We start from the raw sequence: 12,470 nt of genomic DNA, 5'->3' as shown, positions 1-12,470 counted from the left end.
ACACGTTTATATAATTTGTCGACGCAGAAAATAAAAGTTCGCCAATGTAAAATGAAGCAAGCTGATCGATATTTTCTGAAAAACAATAGGAGTAAACTACTGGGAAAGACACTAAATACACACTATAAGGGAACGATAAAAATGAAAGTTCAAGAACAACGTACTTGGATAAAAAGTGTGTACGACAGGGACATAGTCTTCCTCCTCTACTGTTCAATTTACAAATCGAAGATGCAATGACACAATAAAAAATCTGTTCCTCAGTGAGATTAAAATTCATAGCGAAACGGTATGAGTGATAAAATTCACTGACGGCATTGCCAAAGTGAAGAAGTATTACAGTATATGTTGAAATGAATGACCAAGCTGTTGAGCGCGACTCTCCTTACTGTTGTGGTCTAAGTCGTACACAACAGATGAAGTTAAGGAACGTACTACCTTGGAAGCAAACTGACACATTCCTGACTAAGCAAGGAGGACATAAGAAGCAGACTAGCTCAGGCAAATATGGAATTCAAGGCCAAAAGCAGCCTATTAGTATTAAACATTGTACTCAATTTGAGGAAGAAATTTCAGCGGATGTTTGTTTGAAGCACAGCATTATATGATAGTGAAACATGGGCTGTGGAAGACTGGAGCAGAAGAGAATCGAAGCGTTTGAGATGTGTGACGAAGGAAAACCAGATGCAACGTTGTATTGAGAGAACATTTAGAGGATGCCACAGATCTATTAAACAGACTTCCTACGCTACTATTGTTCGACCGCGGCTAGAGTACTGCGGTGCTGCATGTGATCCTTAACAGATAGAATTAACGGAATACATTTAAAAAGTTCAAAGAAGGGCAGCTCATTTTGTATGAACGTGAAATAGATGAGAGTGTGCCACAGATATGATAAGCGATTTGGGATGGCCGTCATGAAAACAAAGACTTTTTTCACTGCGACGGGATCTTTTCATGAGATTTCAATCACCAACTTTCTCCTCTGAACGTGAAAACAACCTTATTGTAGCCTACCTACAATGGGAGAAATTACGATCATAAGACAACAGTATAAATCAGAGCTCGTATAGAAATATTTAAGTGTTCATTTTTCCCCAAGCGCAATTACAAAGTGAAACGGTAGAGATATAGTCTAAAGGTGGTTTGCAGAACCTTTGTCCGGGCACTTAAGTGTGAAATGAAGAATAGTGATGTAGCTGTGGATATAGGGACCATATTTTTCCATTTACCCTGGGAACGTTTAGACAAGGAAATATTAGTTAAAAAGTAAAAGGAAAATGATATTGTCAGAATTCCAGATCTGGTACAAGATGATACAACGTCTATTCTGCAAATAGAATATGCTGGCATTATCCGTAGGTATAGTGCATAAGTGGTCACTGTAACTGATTAAATAACGTGCAGGCTTTATATGTAGTGACTCATAATCAAATCCACGTGATGCTTTTTCCGCCATTAGAGAAACATTCCCCTAGTTAAACAATTTCTTGCCTATGAAGCCTCCATTGTACTGTATGAAAAATATTTTAATGCTGTACAATTATCTTCCCGCAGAAGATGGGATGAGTTTTTGGCTACAAATCTATGAGAATCATTTCTGGTGGAGAAAGACCTCCCGGAGTTGAAAACTTAAAGGTAACACCTTTATTTGACTTAATATGTGAGGATTATTCAGACAGTTTCATTTGTTTTACACAGGGAGACACAGACAGTCTTTTGTAGCCGGTTAGGTCTACAAGCACACCATTTGTTAGATAACAGCCGATGAGAGTATATGTGAAAAGTCAAATACCCGCACAATATCGATTTCAGTCGAATCACATAATTCATGCACCATGCCTAATCGTCAGCGGGTTACTCGTGACCGCGTCATTGCTGTTGTGGGGAATCCGAAGGCGTCGGAGACCGGAGCACGTCAAGCTTTTCATGAGTGCACTGAATGATATTGGACGAAGCGCAGTCGAGATACTGGAGAATTCAGTAGGTTTGTACAAACACGGCTCTGGCGTTTAACAACAGATGCCCAGGATAATGGACCTGTCATCACGTCACGGCAAAATCTTTTTTTAACGCGGCGCAGTTGAATATTGTGCTGTGTTTCCCGGGTCGGTCGATATGGTTCGGCGCCGGCTTCCGGAGACCGGACTACTTTGCGAACGCCCGGCCGTCAAGGAGTGGCTCCGTGATGATGGGCGACGTTGCGGACTAGTGTTTGCCGAGAACTGTCAATCGTGATTACCGGAATTTAGCGAGTGACGCGAGGGCAGTCGACCGCGTTTTACTTTTTATCCACCGAAGCCATATGGGGAAGGCCATTTAGCTTTTAGTTTTGGACCACCGTTTCTGTATGATGTCTTTTTTAGCCCTTTTTCCAAGTGGCTGGTTTTAGCTGTCCTCTATTATATCAATTGAGACTGACATCTAGGAATTTTTTAACTGCTCTGTCATCGTGATCTATAGTTTTTGACTTCATCTACATTTATACTCTGCAAACCACCCAACGGTGTGTGGCAGAGGGCACTTACGTGCCACTGTCATTACCTCCCTTTCCTATTCCACTCGCGTATGTTTCGCGGGAAGAACGACTGCCGGAAAGCCGCCGTGCGCGCTCGAATCTCTCTAATTTTACATTCGTGATCTCCTCGGCAAGTATAAGTAGGGGGAAGCAATATATTCGATACCTCATCCAAAAACGCACCCTCTCGAAACCTGGACAGCAAGCTGCACCGTGATGCAGAGCGCCTCTCTGGCAGAGTCTGCCACTTGAGTTTGCTAAACATCTCCGTAACGCTATCACGGTTACCAAATAACCCTTTGACGAAACGCGCCGCTCTTCTTTGGATCTTCTCTATCTCCTCTGTCAACCCGACCTGGTACGGATCTGACACTGATGAGCAATACTCAAGTATTGGTCGAACGAGTGTTTTGTATCAGCCTCCTTTGTTGATGGACTACATTTTCTAAGGACTCTCCCAATGAATCTCAACCTGGCACCGGCCTTACCAACAACTAATTTGATATGATCATTCCACTTCAAATCGTTCCGCACGCATACTCCCAGATATTTTACAGAAGTAACTGCTACCAGTGTTTGTTCCGCTATCATATAGTCATACAATAAATGATCCTTCTTTCTATGTACTCGCAATAGATTACATTTGTCAGTGTTAAGGGTCAGTTGCCACTCCCTGCACCAAGTGCCTATCCACTGAAGTTCTTCCTGCATTTCGCTGAAATTTTCTAACGTTGCAACTTTTCTGTATACTACAGCATCATCCGCGAAAAGCCGCATGGAACTTCCGACACTATCTCTTAGGTCATTTACATATTTTGTGAAAAGCAATGGTCCCATAACACTCCCCTGTGGCACGCCAGAGGTTACTTTAACGTCTGTAGACGTCTCTCCATTGAAAACAACATGCTGTGATCTGCTTGCTAAAAACTCTTCAATCCAGCCACACAGCTGGTCTGATATTCCGTAGACTCTTACTTCGTTTATCAAGCGATAATGCGAAACTGTATCGAACGCTTTCCGGAAGTCAAGGAAAATGGCATCTACCTGGGAGCCTGTATCTAATATTTTCTGTGTCTCATGAATAAATAAAGTTAGTTGGGTCTCACACGATCGCTGTTTCCGGAATCCATGTTGATTCTTACAGAGTAGATTCTGCGTTTCCAGAAACGACGTGATACGCGAGCAAAAAACATGTTCTAAAATTCTACAACAGATCGATGTCAGATATATAGGTGTGTAGTTTTTCGCATCTGCTCGACGACCCTCCTTGAAGACTGGGACTACCTGTGCTCGTTTCCAATCATTTGGAATCTTCCGTTCCTCTAGAGACTTGCGGTACACGGCTGTTAGAAGGGGGGCAAGTTCTTTCGCGTTGTCTGAGTAGAATCGAATTGGTATCCCGTCAGGTCCAGTGGACTTTCCTCTGTTGAGTGATTTCTGTTGCTTTTCTATTCCTTGGACACTTATTTCGGTGTCAGCCATTTTTTAATTTGTGCGAGGATTTAGAGAAGGAACTGCAGTGCGGTCTTCCACTTGGGAGGAAATGACCCCAGTTGTTTTTGCGCCCCAAAACAAAGCAAAACAAAATAAAGAAAACTCTTTATTTTCCGACAAATCGCTATTGCCCTCAGCGAATGATGGCGCAGCACGAGAATTCAAGTCGCAAGCTGTCCATTTCGGCTACTAACACCTCCAAGAGTCTTTTCGAAGTGGCCGTTTTTCTGTGACAGTTTGTGGCTGGATGTCGTCCAGTGGACTTAGCATGGTTCACAGGTCGACGTGATGTTGGCTAGTGTACTCATATTATGAGTAGTACACGGTCCAGTCCCGTTAATGTGACCACTGCCTACGTTTGACGTCAACGTACAACGACCACTCAAAGCTGGCAGGTGTCAGCACTAGCAGTAGAGGGTATATAAAGTGTGTCCAGGGTGACGCGGAAGCTGCGCAGTCTTAATATAGAAACGGAGCGAGTTATCTGATTTCCAAAAGGGCATAATCACTGGTTTTTCAGGCCAAGGGTGGAAGGTTTCGGGGAAAGGATGGAAGAGTTCCAGAAACGGCTAAGCTTTTAAAGTCTTATCGACCCGCATGGCTAAAACAACGCCGTGTGTCGCAGAATGTCGCTATCCAAAACCGACGCCGAGGCAGTTGTAGTGCAACATGGGCCATAGATGACAGTGTGAACTACGGCAACGGAGCTGTGTACGGGTGCATAGAGGTGCAACAGTTGCATATGGGCCTCCGCAGCAGGTGTCTGCTTTATGCACCCATGCTGACTGTTGTTCATCGACGACGAAGGCTGGAATTTTCATGCCAATACCGCAAGTGCACATCCATTGAGAGGCGACAGGTGGCCTTTTCAGGTGATTCACGTTTTATGACCAGTCGGAAGATAGCCTTTGGCGTGTGCGCCGTGAAACGCCTGAAAACAAACAAGAAAAGTGTGAGATCATCCGCATGAGTGCTAAAAGGAATCTGTGAAACTTCAGTTACAAGATAAATCAGTCGAGTCCAAATGCCGCAAAGTCAACTAAATACCTAGGAATTACAATTACGAACAACTTAAATTGGAAGGAACACATAGAAAATGTTATGGGGATGGCTAACCAAAGACTGAGTTTGGTGGCAGGACACTTACAAAATTATAAGGAGGGTCAGCGTTGGTCATAATATTGGTGTTTTACTGATAGCAGAATCGATTTTCGATCACATAGTGATGATCTTCGGTGCTGTACACATTAAACTCTCAGTTTTGGTTATTGATAACTTGATACCAGTGTCTTCGTTTAATGTGTACGGCACCGAAGATGATCACTATGTGATCGAAAATCGATTCTGCTATCAGTAAAACACCAACATTACGACCAGCGCTGACCTTCCTTTTAATTTAACATATATGGTCGTTGTGCACACAGCACTCCATGGAGTCGCCAATCACTTACAAAATGTAACAGATCTACTAAGAAGACTGGCTACATTACACTTGTCCGTCTTCTCTTACAATATTGCTGCGTGCTGTGGAATCCTTACCAGATAGGATTGACGGAGTATATCGAATAAGTTAAAATAATAGTAGCACGTTTTGTATTATCTCGAAATAGGGGCGAGAGTGTCACGGAAATGACACAGTATCTGGGGTGGACATCAGTAAAGGAAAGGCGTTTTTCGTTGCGGGGGAATCTTTACTATTTACTTCCAGATATGGGTGGGCAATATAAGAATGAATTGACTAAGTGGTATGCGAAATATATAAACGATTATAAATATACTACAGACTTGACGATTGCATACCGGAATAGACCGCAACTTGGCTTCTCTACTTTCAAACTGGGATACTTTCCGCGGAAGTTAAAAACCAGTTAAAAACAAGCAAGAGTCGCAGAGCGAACCATTCGTGGAGAAAACTGAAACGCTATTAACACCAATATGCCCAGTACCAAACAGGAATAATCTGGTTCATGTGGGATGAACGATCTGAAAAATAGTTGTATTGCAACTGATATTTTTCCACTTTCTAGAGTGCAATAGTTTCGCTCCGAACTGCATCATGGAAACGTTAAGAAATTCTTGGTAGCTCTCTTTTGCCACCGCTTACCCTTTAGATGTTTAATCAAGATGTTAAACGAAACGTACAGCACCATCTTGGATTTGGTTGGCAGTAGTTGTGATTGATTCGGCCTTGGTAACTGTTTTGGGGTGGAGGTCCTCCTTGAGCTAAATACAGTTTCTTCTTTCCTTCTCTTACCCAGACATGTTTCGGTGAAGTTTCGGCATCATTAGTGGGATTTTCTATTCTTCTATTAAACAAGAAAAATGTTCTTTGCTACTTGTGCACAGATAAATTCGATAATTTAAGAAAATACATGCAAATTTGAAAAACAGGCAAGTTTTGTACCTCCGAATACACTTGCTATTTATTTTGCATTACAGTCGTTTTCCTTTAACAGACTGTCATTAGCAAGAACATAGAACTTAACGTAGAAAAGTTATTTACCTCTAAATTTTAAAACTGGGAATTTATTGTTAGGCCTAACATTGATTAATTCTAGTTGGAAGATTGTGTGTGTATGTCTGTCTGTGTGTGTGTGTGTGTGTGTGTGTGTGTGTGTGTGTGTGTGTAGTTCAAGATTTCTCTTCAATTATGAAAGTATTAAGAAACTTCTGGTCAGTGCTGACAGTATCCACCACGTCACGTGTAACGTCAAGAAAGGGTGGTTCCGTTAACAGCATCTGTGATATGAATTTCGGACAAACTACACATGCTGAAATTCTTGCAAAAATTAAATGAGCAAAATATTTGGTGATTCCACCATCTTCGTCAGTTTCCTGTAGGGCAAGTATTATCAGATTTCTCACCCGCTGAAAACCAGTTGCGCTTACAGCAGTTTGTCGTCTTTGCAGATTGAACGTAAATCTCAACCAAAACTCCGTGTTTGGGAACCAACTGAAGCCCAAGACATCGTGCTACAAACACTTAACACGTTTTAAGTATCGCCTCTATCAAACGCAGCAATCTTCATGTAACATCTAGCCAAACGGACATCGGACGAATACGTGCACCACACGAACCCGCTAACGAAGCAGCGATTAACGCGAACGACGAAGCTGTGAAAAACTGAAGCACGCTTCTGACTCTACCTTCCTACCGTGCAATCTGGTGCGGTCCTCCGACTACTTCCCATGAGGAAATTTATGGTCGGACACTATTCAATCAGACTTTGTACAAAAAAGTTGATGTCAGGAGCAAACCAATCAGACACGACGAGGAAGACGAAAAAACTATTGGAATGTAGATTATTATCGTTTAAAGATGCTCAAAAGTCAGAGCAGTGAATGGAATTGTATAGTCGTTACTCTTAATATCCGGAATGTGTTAAGTATCACAATGAGTGGGGCAAGTCTCCGATTTCGCTTGGACGAGGTTTCAGACTATCGAGTACAACGATAAAGTGTGAACTGTGGTCTTACATACAGTTAACAATATAGTTGGTAATGTGGCCCTCTAGATTGCTGGACAGCTGAATTAATGGTAATTTCGTCAACTTCGACCAAACTGAAAAAAAAAATTAACTCCGTCTACCTATTTTCAGCTAATCGCAGTCGCTCTCAGTCGTTTTACATGTTGTTGTGGTTTTCCCTTTGAGCTTGAGAATTTTACCGTCTATCTCTCTGTCTCTCTCTTTAAATCTGTTTCCCTCTCTCGCGCTCTCTCTCTTTCTCTCTCTCCCTCTCTCTCCCCCTCTTTCTAAACTTTTGAGTGCTCTGCGCTAGGAAGATATACAGTTGCTGCTCTTGGTATCGCTTGCCTTTTAATTTACATCTCAGTCTGGTTCAGTAGGAATTTTCAGGACGAACACGAAGGGAAAATTCAAAAAAGAAAGCACGACACAAGAATGTGCCCTGTTCCCCTATATTCAGTGCTTACATTCATAATGTTATAGAGCATGTTCGTGAAACAAATCGATAGAAAACAGACATGTAGCGATATGCATAAGAGTTCCCTGTGGTCGTAGAGACGAAGCAAGATGTGGTGAAGGTCGTCAACACAGTGAACTGGATTCTCGATAACCAACTTGGCATGAGAATAAACAAGAGAGAGACAGAAGTAATTTATGACATACTAAAGAAAAGTATGGACCTTTAATATTGGGAATTGTAAGATATAAATTATTTAGAAATGAATTTGCCTGTCAGGGAAGAAGGATCAAGAGGGATAGTCGAAACCAGAAAGAAACTGGGAGCAGACTACGCTAGACTAAAACTGCATTTAACTTGAAAAAGAATTTATTCATCAGCAAGTACTTCAGTCTGTGAATAAGAAAAGGTTCACAAAATCATTTGTGACAAGTGTGGCGATATAAGAGTGTGACAACTGGACAGTAGGAAGGAAGAGAGGAGGGATAATGGCCCTGGAAACCTGGTGCTACAGAAAGATGTTAAAGATCAGATGGATAGGTGCTGAGAGGAGTGTAGTAAACCAGATCTCTATAACTGCACATGCAGACAAGAAGAGACTAGCTCGTACGACACATTTTAAGGCACAATAACACCATTGGAACAATAGCAAAGCGATGTACTAACGAAGTAATCGTCGGGGACCAGCAATGATGTCATACAAGCAACAGATTACGATTGTTTTAGGGTGTACTAAGTATGCATAAATGAGGAGGAAGGCAGACAGAAGAGTGTAAACCCACCTCAAGGCTGAACATTAAAGGAAATGGAGAAGAAAATATGCTTCTATACAGTTCAATACGTTCAATGTGCCTGATTTACAGAAGTTTTATGCACGAGGCTTAATCTTCGTGTAATACATTGTGTATAGAATTTGTCGGTAGGTTGATTATAAGCTGTCATGTTTATGCAATGAGGGTTGTACTGATGAACTAACTACGCTTTCGAAAGTGAAGACAATATCAAAACTGTACTGCTAAGCTTATGTAGGAATAAGCACGTAAAATAAAGTGCACAACGTATCCCCTGAGTGAAGTAGTTGTTTTCTGAAGTTTTTAAATTTGTAGCACATGCAAGGTGTCAGAAATAACAAACGTAAGGGACGAATTAAACCGTGCGACACACAAATCCTGTAAGTCCACTTCATGTCTCTTCTTCCACTGTTGATTCACACCCTATTCTAACACTGCAAGACCGCCTACAAATGGTCACTGTTGTCACTTGTAATGGTGACTCAATGGTTATGTGAGAGACTATGAATACAAAGGTATGTGATTAGATCTCCAGTTGGACATGGAATTTTCATGTCACTTATTAATCTTCACCTCTGAAAATTTATATAACGTGAAAAATCCCGAATTCTGCTACCAGTGTCCAAGTCGAACTGCAGGTCCCGCTATATGGCTGGGTATGCCAGGTTATTAACTCGAAAGAAGAAGGGCAAATAGGGATCATGCCTAGTAGAGCTCTATGACATTGAAACTGCTGGATGATAACTTCTCCTCGATAGACATGTAACTATGGATTGAGAGCAAACCGAAGGAAGAAGAAGATGAGGAGCATCGTAATTGAGATTGGCCATAAACATAACTTCAAAATTGGTGATCATGAGGCAGCCAAGGTTAAGGAATTCTACTAGTTGGAAGCAAAGTAAGGACATAAAAGCAGACTACCACAAAAAATGGCAATTCTGGCCAAGAGAAGTCAATTAGTATCAACCTTAAGCCCTAATTTTAGAAAGACATTTCTCATAATGTCCCGTTGGAGCATGGCATAGTATGTTGGTGAATCTTGTGGCGTAGGAAATCGGGAAAACAAGAGAATCCTTGTTCATGAGACGCGGTGCTACAGAACGATGTCTGAAACTAGGTGGCACATAAAGTAAGTAGTGAGGAGGCCCTCTGTGGAAATGGCGAAGAAAGGAACATACGGAAAATACCGACAAAAAAGAAGAGACAGGATGGTGAAACACTGTCGTGTTCCCAAACTGGTGGCATTGTTAAAATACCGTGGCGTCTAAAATAATGTCACAATCATCATACTCAGGCATAGATATGTGCATCCGTGATATTTGTACTAGTTGAATATCTAACACTCCGCCCCTTTTCACATTCATCAGACATCAGGAAAAACACCATGTGAGTGTGATAACGCCACTAGAATAACTTTTTTTTTTTGGTTTAGGGGTGGATCCTTATTCTATGACACAGCACAACGGTGTTTAGCTGTAAAATTGATTTATTCCTATACTGTAGTTACAGAAGCACACGAGTTTACGTAGATTGTGACAAGACAATTTCACGAGTGTGATAACGCCACTAGAATAACTTTTTTTTTTTTGTTTAGGGGTGGACCCTTATTCTATGACACAGCACAACGGTGTTTAGCTGTAAAATTGATTTATTCCTATACTGTAGTTACAGAAGCCCACGACTTTACGTAGATTGTGACAAGACAATTTCAAGACAGTAGTCAAGATAACGCATTGCATCGTGTTTAGCAGAAATAACACTGAACACACCAATATCAAATTTAAATAGAAGGCCCTCTACTATATTATCTTATGTCTAGACAGTGAAGTTGGCCAATATTACGACATATCATTCGATTCCGGTTATAAGTTTGGGCTATTTAGGGTGATAATCAAGTCTATGTAGGATGGTTAGTTTTTGTGACTAAATGAACCAAAAACTGCTCAGTGTTGCTAGAGTTCACAGTGGATGCAAGCTGGTCATCCAACACCTTTATGCCTCTGCCAGTGGCATTTACCTTTAGCTGCAACGTGCTGTCGGCCCCATGACTGCTCTCGCCCTCTGAAAATCCTATAATAAGCTAATCAAAATCTTTACTGATTTTATCATCTGAAAATGTCCTGTTTTTCCCGTTAGGCGAGAAAACATACGCTCATTCCTACTCTGGAAAATATGGCGATATACACGTGCATAGAAGGAGCAGTGTGTATGTTTCAACGCCCTCTCAATTCTCTCAAGAACAATTAACAACGTGACTGTTCGTTTCTCTTCTATCTGAGCTCAACGACTCCTCAGCTAATTTCTAGCTGAATGTTTGCCAAGGTGAATGCAATGTTCACACAAAAATTCCTCTTTTGGCATCGTACAGTGCGTGATGAGCCCTGTTCTACACTTGACGCTGGTTCAGAGGAGTCTCCCCAAAGTTATCGTTATTGTGTCTTCCATAACAAACTGTCCTCCACCAGTGTCCTTTCATGATTCACGTCACAGCATTTTCAGACCAATGGGAGCTTTCTTTTCATCTTGTGGAAACTACCCCTGCCAATTTCAAATGGGCCTACCTCTAAACTGCATCGAAATATCGCCCTCTTTTCCCTTTCCACGTTTGTTTTAGCCCATCGTACATTTTGTGCCTGCTCCTGCCACCTTAAAGTTACGTGTGATCAACTGTGTCGCTGGTCTGTTTGAATCCATCTGGGTATTCCCCAATTCAGTTTTTAAAAGAATTTCTCCGTCGCAAGCAGCGCTGGGCCACTACCTGCTCCCCTCACTGTATAGTCTGGCGCATTCGTTGTTCCACTCGCCGTGCATCACCAACCCCTTGTTAGAAGCCTTTCATTGTGTGTGGGCCATGACGGCGCAACTCTAAAACATTTCTTCCAGAAGCTTTTTTCACCTTTTACTCATTATCATACAGGATTTGAGTTCGGTGTGTTAATGCTGTCGAATTGAGTGTCATCCCTTTGCATTACATACTGTACATTTTGATAGGCAAATCTGCTCACTATCGCCGAAGAATGTCAGGTGACATGTCTATCCACTTGTTACAATATATCAAATCACATGTAAGGTACGAAATTGACATTCATTCAAGTGGCCACCTTACAGATACTCCTCTCCACCTGGCTAATGGCGACCATGTACCATCTGGTGGAGGGGATAGGGGTGACTCGGCATTGGTGGGGGTAGTGAGTGGTCCATTCGCATCTCTGTGAGGGTAGTCTGGCTGTCTTGCGAGTAGAACAGTGCTGGTCATTCTGTGGTCCTATTGTCGCTGAAGCTTGTTTCCAGATACCATGCCACACTCAGTAGGTATTCTTTGAAGACTGTCGTGAACTTGCATGTAAGTTGAAATAGTAGGGTAAGGTGGGCACTTCCGAACTCTTCGTTGTTGCCAAATTTTTCCATGATGAAATGGGGACACCATCCCACTCTGCATGACTGACAAATTTATAATTCCCCTTAACCTATGGTTCTGTTCCATGTCACCCCCTTCTCCCTCTTATCCTTGCTACATAGAGGCCATGTTTATCGTCATGGAAGAGCAAGGACAGGGCTAGGCTTGCCCATTGAGGATTCCCAGGAATAGCAGCCAGACATTTGATGTAGAGTGTGAATAAGGAATAGAACAATAGTTTAAGGGGGATTATAAATTTGGCAACCATACAGACTGGGGTGGTGTCTCCATCTCATCTTGAGTAAATTTGACAACCATGCATCTGTCTTGAATAAATCTTGCAACA

This window comes from Schistocerca serialis, chromosome 2, assembly GCF_023864345.2.
Source record: "Schistocerca serialis cubense isolate TAMUIC-IGC-003099 chromosome 2, iqSchSeri2.2, whole genome shotgun sequence".
NCBI lineage: Eukaryota > Metazoa > Arthropoda > Insecta > Orthoptera > Acrididae > Schistocerca > Schistocerca serialis.
The sequence above is the reverse complement of the archived record's forward strand: the minus strand, read 5'-3'. Positions refer to the sequence as shown.